Source organism: Triticum dicoccoides, chromosome 6B (genome assembly GCF_002162155.2).
Source record: "Triticum dicoccoides isolate Atlit2015 ecotype Zavitan chromosome 6B, WEW_v2.0, whole genome shotgun sequence".
NCBI classification, from domain to species: domain Eukaryota; kingdom Viridiplantae; phylum Streptophyta; class Magnoliopsida; order Poales; family Poaceae; genus Triticum; species Triticum dicoccoides.
Genome location: NC_041391.1, coordinates 165,089,095 through 165,104,299, shown reverse-complemented (window position 1 = coordinate 165,104,299; position 15,205 = coordinate 165,089,095). Strand labels below are relative to the sequence as shown.

General features: G+C 47.4%; 1 pseudogene; it reads right to left on the bottom strand.

Moving 5' to 3' along the window:
- Window positions 1-12,883: 12,883 nt before the first annotated feature.
- Window positions 12,884-13,693, bottom strand: LOC119320967 (annotated as a pseudogene).
- Window positions 13,694-15,205: the final 1,512 nt, after the last annotated feature.

Here is a 15,205-nt window from a genome sequence, read left to right as displayed (position 1 = left end):
CATGGCCTCGGAACACAAGAGACCAAAAGGTCGAACATGAGTCGTATGGAAGATACGATCAACATGGAGATGTTCACCGATGATGACTAGTCTGTCTCACGTGATGATCGGACACGGCCTAGTCGACTCGGATCGTGTAACACTTAGATGACTAGAGGGATGTCAATCTGAGTGGGAGTTCATTAAATAATTTGATTAGATGAACTTAATTATCATGAACTTAGTCTAAAGTCTTTGCAAAATATGTCTTGTAGATCAAATGGCCAACGCTCATGTCAACATGAACTTCAACGCGTTCCTAGAGAAAACCAAGCTGAAAGATGATGGCAGCAACTATTCGGACTGGGTCCGGAACCTGAGGATCATCCTCATAGCAGCCAAGAAAGATTATGTCCTAGATGCACCGCTAGGTGAAGCACCCATCCCAGAGAACCAAGACGTTATGAACACTTGGCAATCACGTGCTGATGATTACTCCCTCATTCAGTGCGGCATGCTTTACAGCTTAGAACCGGGGCTCCAAAAGCGTTTTGAGAAACACGGAGCATATGAGATGTTCGAGGAGCTGAAAATGGTTTTCCAAGCTCATGCCCGGGTCGAGAGATATGAAGTCTCCGACAAGTTCTATAGTTATAAGATGGAGGAAAATAGTTCTGTCAGTGAGCACATACTCAAAATGCCTGGGTTGCACAACCGTCTGTCCCAGCTGGAGATCAACCTCCCGGACGAGGCGGTCATTGACAGAATCCTTTAGTCGATCCCACCGAGCTACAAGAGCTTTGTGTTGAACTACAATATGCAGGGGATGGTGAAGACCATTCCTGAAGTATTTTCAATGCTGAAGTCAGCAGAGGTTGAAATCAAGAAAGAACATCAAGTGTTGATGGTCAATAAGACCACTAAGTTCAAGAAGGGCAAGGGTAAGAAGAACTTCAAGAAGGACGGCAAAGATGTTGCCGCGCCCGGTAACCAGTTGCCGGGAAGAAGTCAAAGAATGGACCCAAGCCTGAGACTGAGTGCTTTTATTGCAAGGGGAAGGGTCACTGGAAGCGGAACTACCCCAAATACTTAGCGGACAAGAAGGCCGGCAACACTAAAGGTATATTTGATATACATGTAATTGATGTGTACCTTACCAGTACTCGTAGTAACTCCTGGGTATTTGATACCGGTGCCGTTGCTCACATTTGTAACTCACAGCAGGAGCTGCGGAATAAGCGGAGACTGGTGAAGGACGAGGTGACGATGCGCGTCAGGAATGGTTCCAAGGTCGATGTGATCGCCGTCGGCACGCTACCTCTACATTTACCTACGGGATTAGTTTTAAACCTCAATAATTGTTATTTAGTGCCAAGTTTGAGCATGAACATTGTATCTGGATCTTGTTTGATACGAGATGGCTACTCATTTAAATCCGAGAATAATGGTTGTTCTATTTATATGAGAGATATGTTTTATGGTCATGCCCCGATGGTCAATGGTTTATTTTTAATGAATCTTGAACGTAATGTTACACATATTCATAGTGTGAATACCAAAAGATGTAAAGTTGATAACGATAGTCCCACATACTTGTGGCACTGCCGCCTTGGTCACATTAGTGTCAAGCGCATGAAGAAGCTCCATGCTGATGGACTTTTAGAGTCTCTAGATTATGAATCATTTGACACATGCGAACCATGCCTCATGGGCAAAATGACCAAGACCCCGTTCTCCGAAACAATGGAGCAAGCAACCAACTTATTGGAAATCATACATACTGATGTGTGTGGTCCAATGAACGTTGAGGCTCACGGAGGATATCGTTATGTTCTCACTCTCACTGATGACTTGAGTAGATATGGGTATGTCTACTTGATGAAACACAAGTCTGAGACCTTTGAAAAGTTCAAGGAATTTCAGAATGAAGTAGAGAATCAACATGACCGAAAGATAAAATTCTTACGATCGGATCGTGGACGAGAATATTTAAGTCACGAATTTGGTACACACTTAAGAAAATGTGGAATCGTTTCACAACTCATGCCGCCTGGAACACCTCAGCGTAACGGTGTGTCCGAACGTCGTAATCGCACTCTATTGGATATGGTGCGATCTATGATGTCTCTTACCGATTTACAGCTATCATTTTGGGGATACGCTCTAGAGACAGCTACATTCACTTTAAATAGGGCATCGTCTAAATCCGTTGAGACAACACCGTATGAATTATGGTTTGGGAAGAAACCTAAGCTGTCGTTTCTAAAAGTTTGGGGATGCGATGCTTATGTCAAGAAACTTCAACCTGAAAAGCTCGAACCCAAGTCGGAAAAATGCGTCTTCATAGGATACCCCAAAGAAACCATTGGGTATACCTTCTACTTAAGATCCGAGGGCAAGATCTTTGTTGCCAAGAACGGATCCTTTCTGGAAAAATAGTTTCTCTCGAAAGGAGTAAGTGGGAGGAAAGTAGAACTCGATGAAGTACTACCTCTTGAACCGGAAAGTAGTGCAGCTCAGGAAAACATTCCTGTGGTGCCTACACCGACTGAAGAGGAAATTAATGATGATGATCAAGGTACTTCTGATCAAGTTGCTACTGAACTTCGTAGGTCCACAAGGACATGTTCCACACCAGAGTGGTATGGCAACCCTGTCCTGGAAATCATGTTGTTAGACAATGGTGAACCTTCGAACTATGAAGAAGCGATGGCGGGCCTAGATTCCAACAAATGGCTAGAAGCCATGCAATCCGAGATAGAATCCATGTATGAAAACAAAGTATGGACTTTGACTGACTTGCCCGATGATCGGCGAGCGATAGAAAACAAATGGATCTTTCAGAAGAAGACGGACGCGGATGGTAATGTCACCATCTATAAAGCTCGACTTGTCGCTAAGGGTTATCGGCAAGTTCAAGGGATTGACTACGATGAGACTTTCTCTCCCGTAGCGAAGCTTAAGTCCGTCCGAATCATGTTAGCAATTGCCGCATACTATGATTATGAGATATGGAAGATAGACGTCAAAACGGCATTCCTTAACGGTTATCTTAAGGAAGAGCTTATATGATGCAGCTAGAAGGTTTTGTCGATCCTAAGAATGCTAACAAAGTGTGCAAGCTCCAGCGATACATTTATGGGCTGGTGCAAGCATATCGGAGTTGGAACATTCGCTTTGATGAGATGATCAAAGCGTTTGGGTTTATGCAGACTTATGGAGAAGCCTGCGTTTACAAGAAAGTGAGTGGGAGCTCTGTAGCATTTCTCATATTATATGTATATGACATACTTTTGATGGGAAATGATATAGAATTCTTGGACAGCATTAAGGCCTACTAGAATAAGTGTTTTTCAATGAAGGACCTTGGAGAAGCTGCTTACATATTAGGCATCAAGATCTATAGGGATAGATCGAGACGCCTCATAGGTCTTTCACAAAGCACATACCTTGATAAGATTTTGAAGAAGTTCAAAATGGATCAGTCCAAGAAAGGGTTCTTACCTGTACTGCAAGGTGTGAGATTGAGCTCGGCTCAATGCCCGACCACGGCAAAAGATAAAGAAGAGATGAGCGTCATCCCCTATGCCTCAGCCATAGGATCTATTATGTATGCCATGCTGTGTACCAGACCTGATGTAAACCTTGCCGTAAGTTTGGTAGGAAGGTACCAAAGTAATCCCGGCAAGGAACACTGGACAGCGGTCAAGAATATCCTGAAGTACCTGAAAAGGACAAAGGATATGTTTCTCGTTTATGGAGGTGACGAAAGCTCTTCGTAAAGGGTTACGTCGACGCTAGCTTCGACACAGATCTGGGTGACTCTAAGTCACAAACCGGATACGTGTATATGTTGAATGGTGGAGCAGTAAGCTGGTGCAGCTGCAAGCAGAGCGTCGTGGCGGGATCTACATGTGAAGCGGAGTACATGGCAGCCTCGGACGTAGCGCATGAAGCAATTTGGGTGAAGGAGTTCATCACCGACCTAGGAGTCATACCCAATGCGTCGGGGCCGATCAAACTCTTCTGTGACAACACTGGAGCTATTTCCCTTGCCAAGGAGCCCAGGTTTCACAAGAAGACCAGACACATCAAGCGTCGCTTCAACTCCATCCGTGAAAATGTTCAAGATGGAGACATAGATATTTGCAAAGTACATACGGATCTGAATGTCGCAGATCCGTTGACTAAACCTCTCTCGCGAGCAAAACATGATCAACACCAGAACTCTATGGGTGTTCGATTCATCACAATGTAACTAGATTAATGACTCTAGTGCAAGTGGGAGACTGTTGGAAATATGCCCTAGAGGCAATAATAAAAGGATTATTATTATATTTCCTTGTTCATGATAATTTTCTTTTATTCATGCTATAATTGTATTATCCGGAAATCGTAATACACGTGTGAATACATAGACCACAATACGTCCCTAGTAAGCCTCTAGTTGACTAGCTCGTTGTGATCAACAGATAGTCATGGTTTCCTGGCTATGGACATTGGATGTCGTTGATAACGGGATCACATCATTAGGATAATGATGTGATGGACAAGACCCAATCCTAAGCATAGCACAAAGGTCGGTTAGTTCGTTTGCTAGAGCTTTTCCAATGTCAAGTATCTCTTCATTAGACCATGAGATCGTGTAACTCCCGGATATCGTAGGAGTGCTTTGGGTGTACCAAACGTCACAACGTAACTGGGTGACTATAAAGGTGCATTACAGGTATCTCCGAAAGTGTCTGTTGGGTTGACACGGATCGAGACTGGGATTTGTCACTCCGTATTACGGAGAGGTATCACTGGACCCACTCGGTAGTGCATAATCATAATGAGCTCAAGGTGACCAAGTGTCTAGTCACGGGATCATGCATTACTGTACGAGTAAAGTGACTTGCCGGTAACGAGATTGAACAAGGTATTGGGATACCGACGATCGAATCTCGGGCAAGTAACATACCGTCTGACAAAGGGAATAGTATACGGGGTTGCTTGAACCCTCGACATCGTGGTTCATCCAATGAGATCATCGAGGAGTATGTGGGAGCCAACATGGGTATCCAGATCCCGCTGTTGGTTATTGACCGGAGAGCCGTCTCGGTCATGTCTGCATGTCTCCCGAACCCGTAGGGTCTACACACTTAAGGTTCGGTGACGCTAGGGTTGTATTAATATGAGTATGCAGCAAACCGAATGTTGTTCGAAGTCCCGGATGAGATCCCGGATGTCACGAGGAGTTCCGGAATGGTCCGGAGGTAAAGAAAACTATATAGGAAGTGATGTTTCGGCCATCGGGAAAGTTTCGGGGTCACCCGGTATTGTACCGGGACCACCGGAAGGGTCCCGGGGGTCCACCGGGTGGGGCCACCTATCCCGGAGGGCCCCATGGGCTGAAGTGGGTGGGTAACCAGCCCCTAGTGGGCTGGTGCGCCCCCCCTTGGGCCCCCCCTACGCCTAGGGTTGGAAACCCTAGGTGGGGGGGGGGGCGCACCACTTGCCTTGGGGGGCACTCCACCCCCCTTGGCCGCCGCCCCCTTCAGAGATTGCATCTCCCAGGGCCGGCGCCCCCCCCCTGGGGGCCTATATAAAGGAGGGCAAGGGGGAGGGCAGCCGCACCAAAGTCTTGGCGCCTCCCTCCCCCTGCTACACCTCGTCCTCCTCCCACAGCAGCTTGGCGAAGCCCTGCCGGAGTTCTGCTGCATCCACCACCACGCCGTCGTGCTACCGGATCATCATCAACCTCTCCTTCCCCCTTGCTGGATCAAGACGGAGGAGACGTCACGCTGACCGTACGTGTGTTGAACACGGAGGTGCCGTCCATTCGGCGCTAGGATCTCCGGTGATAGGATCATGACGAGAACGACTACTTCAACCCCGTTCTTTTGAAGGCTTCCGCTCGCGATCTACAAAGTGGTATGTAGATGCATCTCTCCCATGACTCGTTGCTTAGATGAACTCATAGATGGATCTTTGTGAAACCGTAGGAAAATTTTTATTTTCTGCAACGTTCCCCAACAGATATCTCATCAATACCTTTTGATCCTTTGTGATTTCCCTCAACAATTGGATCAAGGTCTTCCGATGTCCCAACACCAAAATTTGTGTGCACACTCGTGTTGGGTTCTGGATGTCCAACATCCTTCAGGTGTCCTTCAACCCTAGGTTGAATATCAACATTTTGTTGACTTGCATTTACTATTTGAGGATTCCTCATTCCCCTTGGACGCTTTTGCAAAGCCTTGTCCTTTGTGTCCAGATTCCTCCCCCTCTTAGGTGGCTGAGTAGATCTATGGGTCACATCCACTCTCTCTGGCACATTCATAGTGGGAACATTTGATTTTGTGACACCTTTATAATCAGTAAATGCATCTGGCAGATTATTTGCAATATTTTGCAAATTTATAATCTTCTGAACCTCCAGTTCAGACTCATTCATACGTGCATCTAAGGACTGGATGCCTTTCACATCCCAATCTATTTCTCGGCATTCTTTGTGGTTATTCTCTCCCCCTAATGCCGGGAAATTGTCCTCATCAAAAATGCAATCAGCGTACCGAGCTGTAAACAAATCCCCTGTCAGGGGTTCCAGGTACTTAATAATTGACGGAGAATTGTACCCCACATAGATCCCCATTCGTCTATGAGGGTCCATTGATGTACGCTGTGGTGGTGAGATCGGTACATATACCGCGCAACCGAATTGCCGCAGATGGGAAATACTTGGCTGGTTTCCACGTACTAACTGCAACGGGGAGACCGTATGATATGCAGTTGGTCGAATTTGTATCAATTCTGCAGCATGTAAAACTGCATGACCCCAACATGAAGCTGGAAGATTACTATTCTGCAGGAGCGGTCTTGCTATCAACTTGATCCTCTTGATAAGTGATTCCGCAAGACCATTCTGGGTATGTACATAAGGTACTGAGTGCTCCATAGAAATGCCCAAAGCTAGGCAGTAATCATTAAATGCTCGAGAACTGAATTCCGTGGCATTATCCATTCTGATGGTTTTTATCCTATGCTCAGGATGATTTGCTCTCAATTTAATGATCTGAGCAATTAGCTTTGCAAAGGAATGGTTCCTTGTTGATAGTAGACACACATTTGACCATCTCCTTGATGTATCAATTAGGACCATGAAATATCTGAATGGTCCAGATAACGGTTGTATTGGACCACAAATATCTCCTTGAATGCGTTCAAGGAATTTAGGCGGCTCATCCTTTAATTTCACATAAGATGGCCTTGTGATCAATTTCCCAGTTGCACATGTTGTGCATACAAAATCCGATGATTTTGGGAACTTTCTATCCGTTATGTTGTGTCCAACAGAACCATCAATAATTTTTCTCATCATCCCAATAGCAGGATGACCCAGGCGACCATGCCAAATCTTGAACTTATCAAGATTCTGAAAAACTATCTTATACGCCATATGCGTCTCTGGTTTAATGTATGTATAATACAACCCAGAAGATAGAGAAGGCAAATTATCAAGGACTTCCTTTCAAAATCCCTTTTGCTGAGTTATGAGTAGGCATTCAGGCCCACTCTCTTCATTAGTTTCCACATGGAAACCATTTTTGCGGATATCCTTAAAACTCAGCAAGGTACGAGTAGAATCTGGATACAGTAGAGCATCCTGGATTACCAATTTAGTACCCATAGGGAGTGTAATTGTAGCTTGACCAGAACCAACAATTACCGTGTCTCGACCAGCAATTGTCATGACACTTCCATTACTCTTCTTGAGTGTTTGGAAATACTTCATCTCCCTAAGTATCGTGTTAGTAGATCCACTATCCACTAAACACATTTCCTCCTCCATTGTATTATTCCTTGAAGTTCTATAGAGTAAAAGAACAAAGTTCAGTGTATAATCAAACTCTTATAGAATCAATACATACATTACAAACTATATATGTCTTGTACTTATTACAAGCGCTATGTCACACGACATAGCAAACACATTATGTCTAAGGACATAACTTATTTTACAACACATGTAATATGTCTAATAACATCATTACAATACTTAGACAAATGAGACTAAATCTGGTCTCCATATATGTCAGTAGACCCAAATTCCACTAGCATGTCATCGACATCTAGTATTGGATCTTCCACTTGCTGATTCTGCTCCTGGTTGTCCATGTTCGGAGAATCCTCTCGAGAACCATCAACCGTAGGGGTACCATCTTCATTGCCAGTGAAGTGTGCTTCATACTGGTTCCCCTGAGCCTTCTTGCCCTTTCCAAGTGACTGTTGGTACAATTCCACCAAATGCTTCGAAGTGTCACACTTCTTTGCAATATGTTCCTTACAACCACATCTGAAGCAACCAGTGTTGCTAGCCCTTTCATTCTTCTTGAAAGAACCTTTGCCCTTTTGGACTCCATACTTATTCTGCTTCTCACTACGCTTCCACTTTCCATTGAATGTCCTACGGTTCTTTTTGGAACCATTGAACTTTTGAGTATTCTTAGAGTTGAAGTGTGATTCAGGCAGAGGCATCGTTCCTGTTGGACGAGCCAAATTGTTCTTCTCAAGAAGCTCATTGTGCTTCTCTGCCTGAAGCAGCGAGTAAATCAACTCAGTATACTTCTTATACTTTTGCTGATGATACTATTCAGCAAGTATCCTCATAGAAGGATGGAAAGTAGAAAGTGTCTTTTCAATAAGATCAGCATCAGAAACTGCACTATTGCAGAATCTCAGCTTGGAGTTGATCTTATGAACAACAGAATTGTATGTAGCTACAGACTTGAAGTCTTGGAATCGGACTAGCGCCCATTCCCGTTGCGCTTCAGGCAACATCACCGCCCTTTGTTGATCATACCTCTCCTTTAAGGAGTTCCAGAGTGTCAGAGGGCTCTCCTCCATCAGATACTCTGTCTTTAGGTCAGGGTGAAGATGATGTCGAATGAAGTGCAACGCTGAATACCTTATTATGTCTGTTACAGATGAAGTCCCTTGGGCAGGTGTGGTTATAGCGGAATTGAGTCCCTTGGCCGTCAAATTGATTTTGACATCCATTGCCCATGTAAAATAGTTAGAACCATCGACGGCAAGTTCAGCAAACTCTTTTTTAGATATGTCAGCCATATCCTGCATGCAATCATCATGCTTATTAATTTACTCTCATAGCAAATTAATTGTGTTGTAAATAAAACAATGCATGTATATTGATCAACATATAGCAATTGCCAAATTGCCGGAACATATACGTTGACATACATTGTACTTGTACAATACAGTAATACACACTAATTACTGAACAATACAATATAGTAATTTACACAAATTACTAAATAACTAGTCACAACTTCAAACTGCTAGTTAAAGAACTAAATATAAAAAGAAAAACGAAAAAATGGTCCTGGGTCGCATACAGGGAGACCCAAACCAGTAGCACAGCCCACTACTATAGTAAATTTCGTTTTTTTTCTTCCTTTTCCCGGCTCAGAACAAGGCATGGGTCACAGCCCATCCGGCCTTTCGGCCCAACAGGCCCGGCGCCGCTTTGACCATCGCATAAAAGAGGGTGACGGTTAGGGTTTCCCCTACCGCCCCCAATCCTCTTTCTATGCGGAGCGACCCTCCTCTGTTCCGGCCGCCGCGCCGGACGCGTGCTCACCGGTGAGCCACCGATGGTGAAAGGATGAAGCCTTCCTCCTCGTCCGACGAGGGGGTGTAGTCAGGGATGTCCACCCCATTCTTGTGTCCGTTGGCGAGGCCGAGCGACACCGGGTTCCAGGCGCCCTGACGGCGTCCAGGGCGACGGTCGACGGCGGCGACGGAGCGCCCGAAGAGAAGACGGAGGCTCGCGCCGGTGTCGGGCGGACCCGCCCCGCCACTCGTGCCAGCAACGTCCGTGGCGGGCGTCCCTCCTGCCCCGAAGAGGAAGATGCCCTGTTCGCCGGGAGGAGCAAGGGAGCGGCCAAACGCCCATGGTGCGCTGCTCGGCCCCGGAGTGTCACTTCTCCGGCAGCGGCGACCACGCCCGCGGTAGCCACGCCGCGTCCTGGAGTCAGGATGAAGACAAGGCCATCGCCCCTGGTACTAGCGACGCGCGTCGGAGCCGGGCTGTAGCCGCGTGCAGGTACGTCAACGACGATCTCCCGCTCCTCCTCCTCTGCTGTCGTTGGTGACGGCAGGCGTATGCTAATGGAGCGAGCGGGGCACGGACCATCTCCGTGCACACGGCACCTCCGTGGTGCAGATGGAGCGGCAACAGCAGGCTCTGGCATGCCCATCTCGGCGTTCAGTGGCGGTGGTGCCCTTGGTCCGGCGACCAGCCCTGGGTCCAGACCCTGGCGGTTGTCTGCCGGCGTGGTCAGGCGATTCACCGGCATGGTGCGACGGCGTCGTCCAGCGCCACGTGATGGCGGCGTCCTCCAGCGAAGTTCTGGCGGGGGTTAATGCTGAGGCCAGACATTTGTGGTGGTGCGCCCCATCGATGGCGGACGAACCTGCGGTGCGGCTTGGCAAGAAAATGGCGACGACCTTCTTCCCAGAGAAGGCCAAGGAGAAGAGAGGCAAGGGTCGGCATCCTCACCGTTTTTCTTCTCCGGCGAGTTCCTGTGTGGCCTATCGCTCTCGCTGGAGAGAAGTGCGTGATAACGTGTGAAGAAACAGTGTGAATGAACAGTAATCAATCACTAATGATGGATGTCGATGATGTACATATTTATATCCCCGGAAGGGACGGGTCGCACAGGCGCGACCTTTACAAGCGATGGATCGAAAGAACGCGTCCATTACAATAGGACGTGACCCATCGTGAGAGGAACCGCACATCGGTTTTGCTAAGCAGGGATTTCCATTAATTAAACTAATTAATTAATCCTAACAAAGGAGAAAGTGACACTCAGTGATCGTTCAACGGAGTATAATTGAGCAGACAAATTTGCAAAATACCCCATGTGAAGCTCTTGAAACGGGTTGTCGCCCCTGTGTCACTCTCGTCCAAGGCGACACGGGGCCAACAGAACCTTACATAGTGCCGCCGCCTCTTTCTCTCTTCTCCTCCCGTGCGGCCGACGGCAGCAGGGCTCTCCCCCTTGGAGTGCTTTCTCATCGTGGACGGCGATGTGTGTGAATCAGTGGTAGCTCGTAGGTCCTTCCATGTCGCCGCGTGCAGAATGGTTTGCGTCGGTCCGGTTCTGATTCAGACAGTCCTGTTATCAGAGGTCTCAACTCACTGGCCGCGGATAAGGCCTTGCTCGTGTGCTCGTTGGCAAGGCCAGAAGAGGGCTCAACGGTGGGTCGTCAACAAGCGCTAGTTATGCCCCCTCCTGGTCTAGACATGACTGGTTTGGGAACGTTGGTGTGGGCGACTACGTCACCAGATCCGTTGGGACTCGGCGTGTGATGTCCAGCAGTGGAAGGAGGTGCCTTCCCGTTCTTGCTACCGTGGTTGGTGAGCTGCAATAATGATGGTCGACAGAGTCTTGGGATCTTGGATGCTGGCGTGACGACCCCTGGAAGGAGAGACTGCATGTTTGGCTCATCGACAAGCAGTTGCAGTAGTGGTGGCGTCTCTTTTTAGCTAAGTGGATAGCAAGGGGAGGGTTGGTGGATGATCCTGTTGTCGTCATGGCTTCAGTGGTGATTGCTCCCTGGTTTGGGTCTAGAGGCCTTGTGTTGGCAGCAAAGCTCCCCCCCCACCACCACCACGCCCCCCACCCCACCCTCCACCGCGCGATTTGGCCTCGCAAGCTTAGTTTCGGGAAAAGCTCCATGCTCCGGTGTTGGCAACGATGACGGTTGCGTGTGTTGCTTCACTCTTGAGCGGATTGTCGTGGGTCCACTTGTGATGTCATGGCTCCGGGTGAAAACCCTAGTCCGTCTTCTTGGACTCAATGGCGGTGGTGCTTGGCACCATCATCACCTTCTTGAGGCATCATTGTGGAGCCCGGTTCTTTCCGGCTGTAGCAGGTCAGCGTCTTCGGGCATGTCTTATCCCTCACATGTAGCATGCTCGACTCTGGCGTGGGATGGTCCCGAACTCCCGATGATCTCCTATAATTTACGTTTGTCCCCCCATGGCCTCTGTTCTTTGTCATCGCTACCTCTTTGCAGAAGTGGTGTTGCATGGCCTGGAGCAAGCGGCAATCTCAACGGGGAGTCGGCCCCTTCGGAGTTGGCTCAGTGTATTCGGTAGTAACGTCTTTGGTGGTTTCTCAAGGCTGTGTGGTCTAGTCCCTCCCACAAAACGAGCATCGTCGGAAAAACCAAATAAATCCAGAAAAATACAAGCATCAGTGCCAAGTCTAAGACTTAAGCCCTGATCGATTGGTTTCCATCACAAGAAACCTAACCATCTGAGATATGCTCACCTCGCGGCTCATGAAAAAGCTTAGCATGAACCCAGCTCAACCATGCATGCCTGAAATGGTTTTGTTTTCAGAAACCATACGAGAGTTCAAGAGCACCTTGTGACCTTTCCATTGAACTGACCTCGAATTGTCCATTCCAATGCAAGATTCATGGAAAGAAGGTACGCTCATTTGTCAGATGTGATACGAGCAATGACTAGTGGACTAACTGATTCACGCAGTTAATTTGGGGCCAGTTTTGCTGCTCGCGATCATGCAGGAATTAATCGTGATCATCCAGAGCGAAGAAGTAAACACATTATAACGAAACTACCAAAGTACACCGTAGCTAGCTAATATACATGCATAAATCTTGTCAGCTCGTAAGGCTCATGTGAGTATGAGTCTACATAAACCTCACCACACACTCTAAATTTGGGTCATGCCTAGATAATTCACTACCCTATAGCATACTCCGGCCGCCGGCGAGCCTGTTGACTAGTAGTATGCTACGTGACGGCGCACTTCTAGTTGACTAGTAGTTCTATGGCGGCGGTAATCAATCTCGCAGTCGAAATCAACTAGGCCGCCCTCCGGCCGCCGGCGAGCCTGTTGCAGGACGGACACCCCATGAGCCTCGAGTCCTGTGAACCGCCGACGAGGAGGACCGCGCGTGTCTCGGCGACCTCTCGCTGGAGCCGCGTGTTGTCGTCGCTGAGGCGCTCGCATCACCTTCGCAGCAGCTCGCAGTCGAGCTCCGTCTGCTTGAGCTTGGTCCGCGCCCTCCTGTTCTGGAACCACACCTCCACCTGCCTCGGTTTCAACCCAAGCTGCCCCGCAAGATCGTGCTTCTCACCCTGCAATTCAAAAGCATTACGATCAGACTCAGACCCTGAAATTTCTTTGCACTTCAAGGAGAGATTAAATGGAAGATATGGGGTACATGGGAGATGGAGGATATTACGTACTCCCTCCGACCGAAAATACTTGTCATCAAAATGGATAAAAAAGAGATGTATCTAGACGGACAGAGGGAGTACATGGGAGAGGACGTTGTGAGCGCGGAAGCTTTTCTCCAGCAGCGCCGCCTGCTCTGCGGTGAGCCGGCGCTTCTTCCTCGCGCGGCCGGCTGCGTCTCCACTGTCGTCGTCGTCGATGTCGCTGCCGCCGTGCACAGCCCTGGCCCTCTTGCCATGCTGCCTTGTACTACCGCCGCCTATCCACCTCTCCCCTTTCTTCCTTCCGATATTTTGCGCCACATGACCTGCTGCCTCTGGCGCCGGCGGCGGTTGGCTCCCGGCGCCGATCACGAGCGACAGCCTTGTGTCGACGAGCTCCTCCGCCTCCAGCGACTCCTTACTAGCGCTGCTTATGGTTGTCAGGCTAGACATCTTCTTCGAATCAAAATGAAGTGAATTCGCTAGTGCCGTCGATCGAGAGATATCGAGGTATGCCGCCGGCGCCGGGTAGCTAGGTGATGATGGCCAACAGATGGGGTGTGTTCGTGAAGGCTTTATAGGTGGCCTGGCTACGAGATACTGCACACGGTCGCATCCCACGTATGGTTTCGTGTGCGAGTTAAGCAAGACAATTAGTGCTGCTTAGGTTTACTAGGTAAGATTACTACGGGTGATTGATGCTTGGTTTGACTACTGAGGGGAAAATCTTTATTGAGGGATTTGACTGAGCAAAACTGTAGTAACCAAGGCTATAAAACTGGCTCATATTCTTAACCAAGTTCACCAATATAAAATTTCTGCTAGCTTCCGATCAAAATGGACGGACTTCGAAAATTTACCTTCTAATGTAACATTTGATAATATGTAAGCAAAATATTATAGATTTTTAATTACCATGCTGGTTATTATTAAGGCACATAATTTTTGAAGAGAGGCAGTGTCTTAATTTTACTAAACAAACATGTATGCATGGCAGTTTTGCCAAACTGTCAAACTCTGCGGTTAACTTTTGTTGGCATTTCTTTCCTCTACCTCTCACTTTTTATAGTCATTGAATGTGATGCTATAAGATGCGTGTATGTTGATTTGGGTTGCATCTGTTCTTGTTTTTAAAGTGAATGAGACCAAATTATTTCTCATCTAGATGAGTTCTAGCAAAACTGATGAAAGAATGCAAGCTGGCGTTTCTGGAAGCAAGATGTATAGCACCGAGAAGGATTGTATTTACACAAATCTAATACAAATTTTTTGGACAGAAACAATAGCATATAATTTCATTATGCATGGTGCATGCAGGGCAATGCAACACACATGCATGCATGCATGCCAGCGCGCACGACTCGACAAGGAGAGTTTTCCGTGTGTGTGGCGCTGACCTGTCGTGCATGCAGGACACTGTGGCATGGCTCGCATGTGCATCCAAGGCAGCGATTCTTGGCGGCCACGTACGACACGGGCCCGCCAGCACGTGCGCATTTTGCATGGAGAAATATGGCAGTGCATTGCATGTATGAACGCGGGACTGGTTGCAAGCTCATGCATGGACTAGGTGCGTGATTGCTGTATACTCTAGTCTGCAGCGACATTCAAAACGTCCGTAAACTCGGATGGTCAAATTTGGCCATGATGCTCACGTACGTACGCGCAGACGCTTCTCAAACTAATCACGTACTTGTACAGTAGCCATGCTAGGATATAATTAATTATTGTACTTGACTGTTTGTCCTTGTTAGTAATCTGGTTTCCTTGGTACCACGCAGTGACGGTCATTTCGTCCTGCTGAAGAACACTGAAAGTATTCCCTCCGTTCGAAAATATATGTCATTAAAAATAAATAAAAGGGATGTATTTAAATGTATTTTAATTTTAGATATTTTTCTTTTTATTTATTTTGATAACAATTACTTTCGGACGAAGAGAGTATATCTGAAACAGTCAAGATCC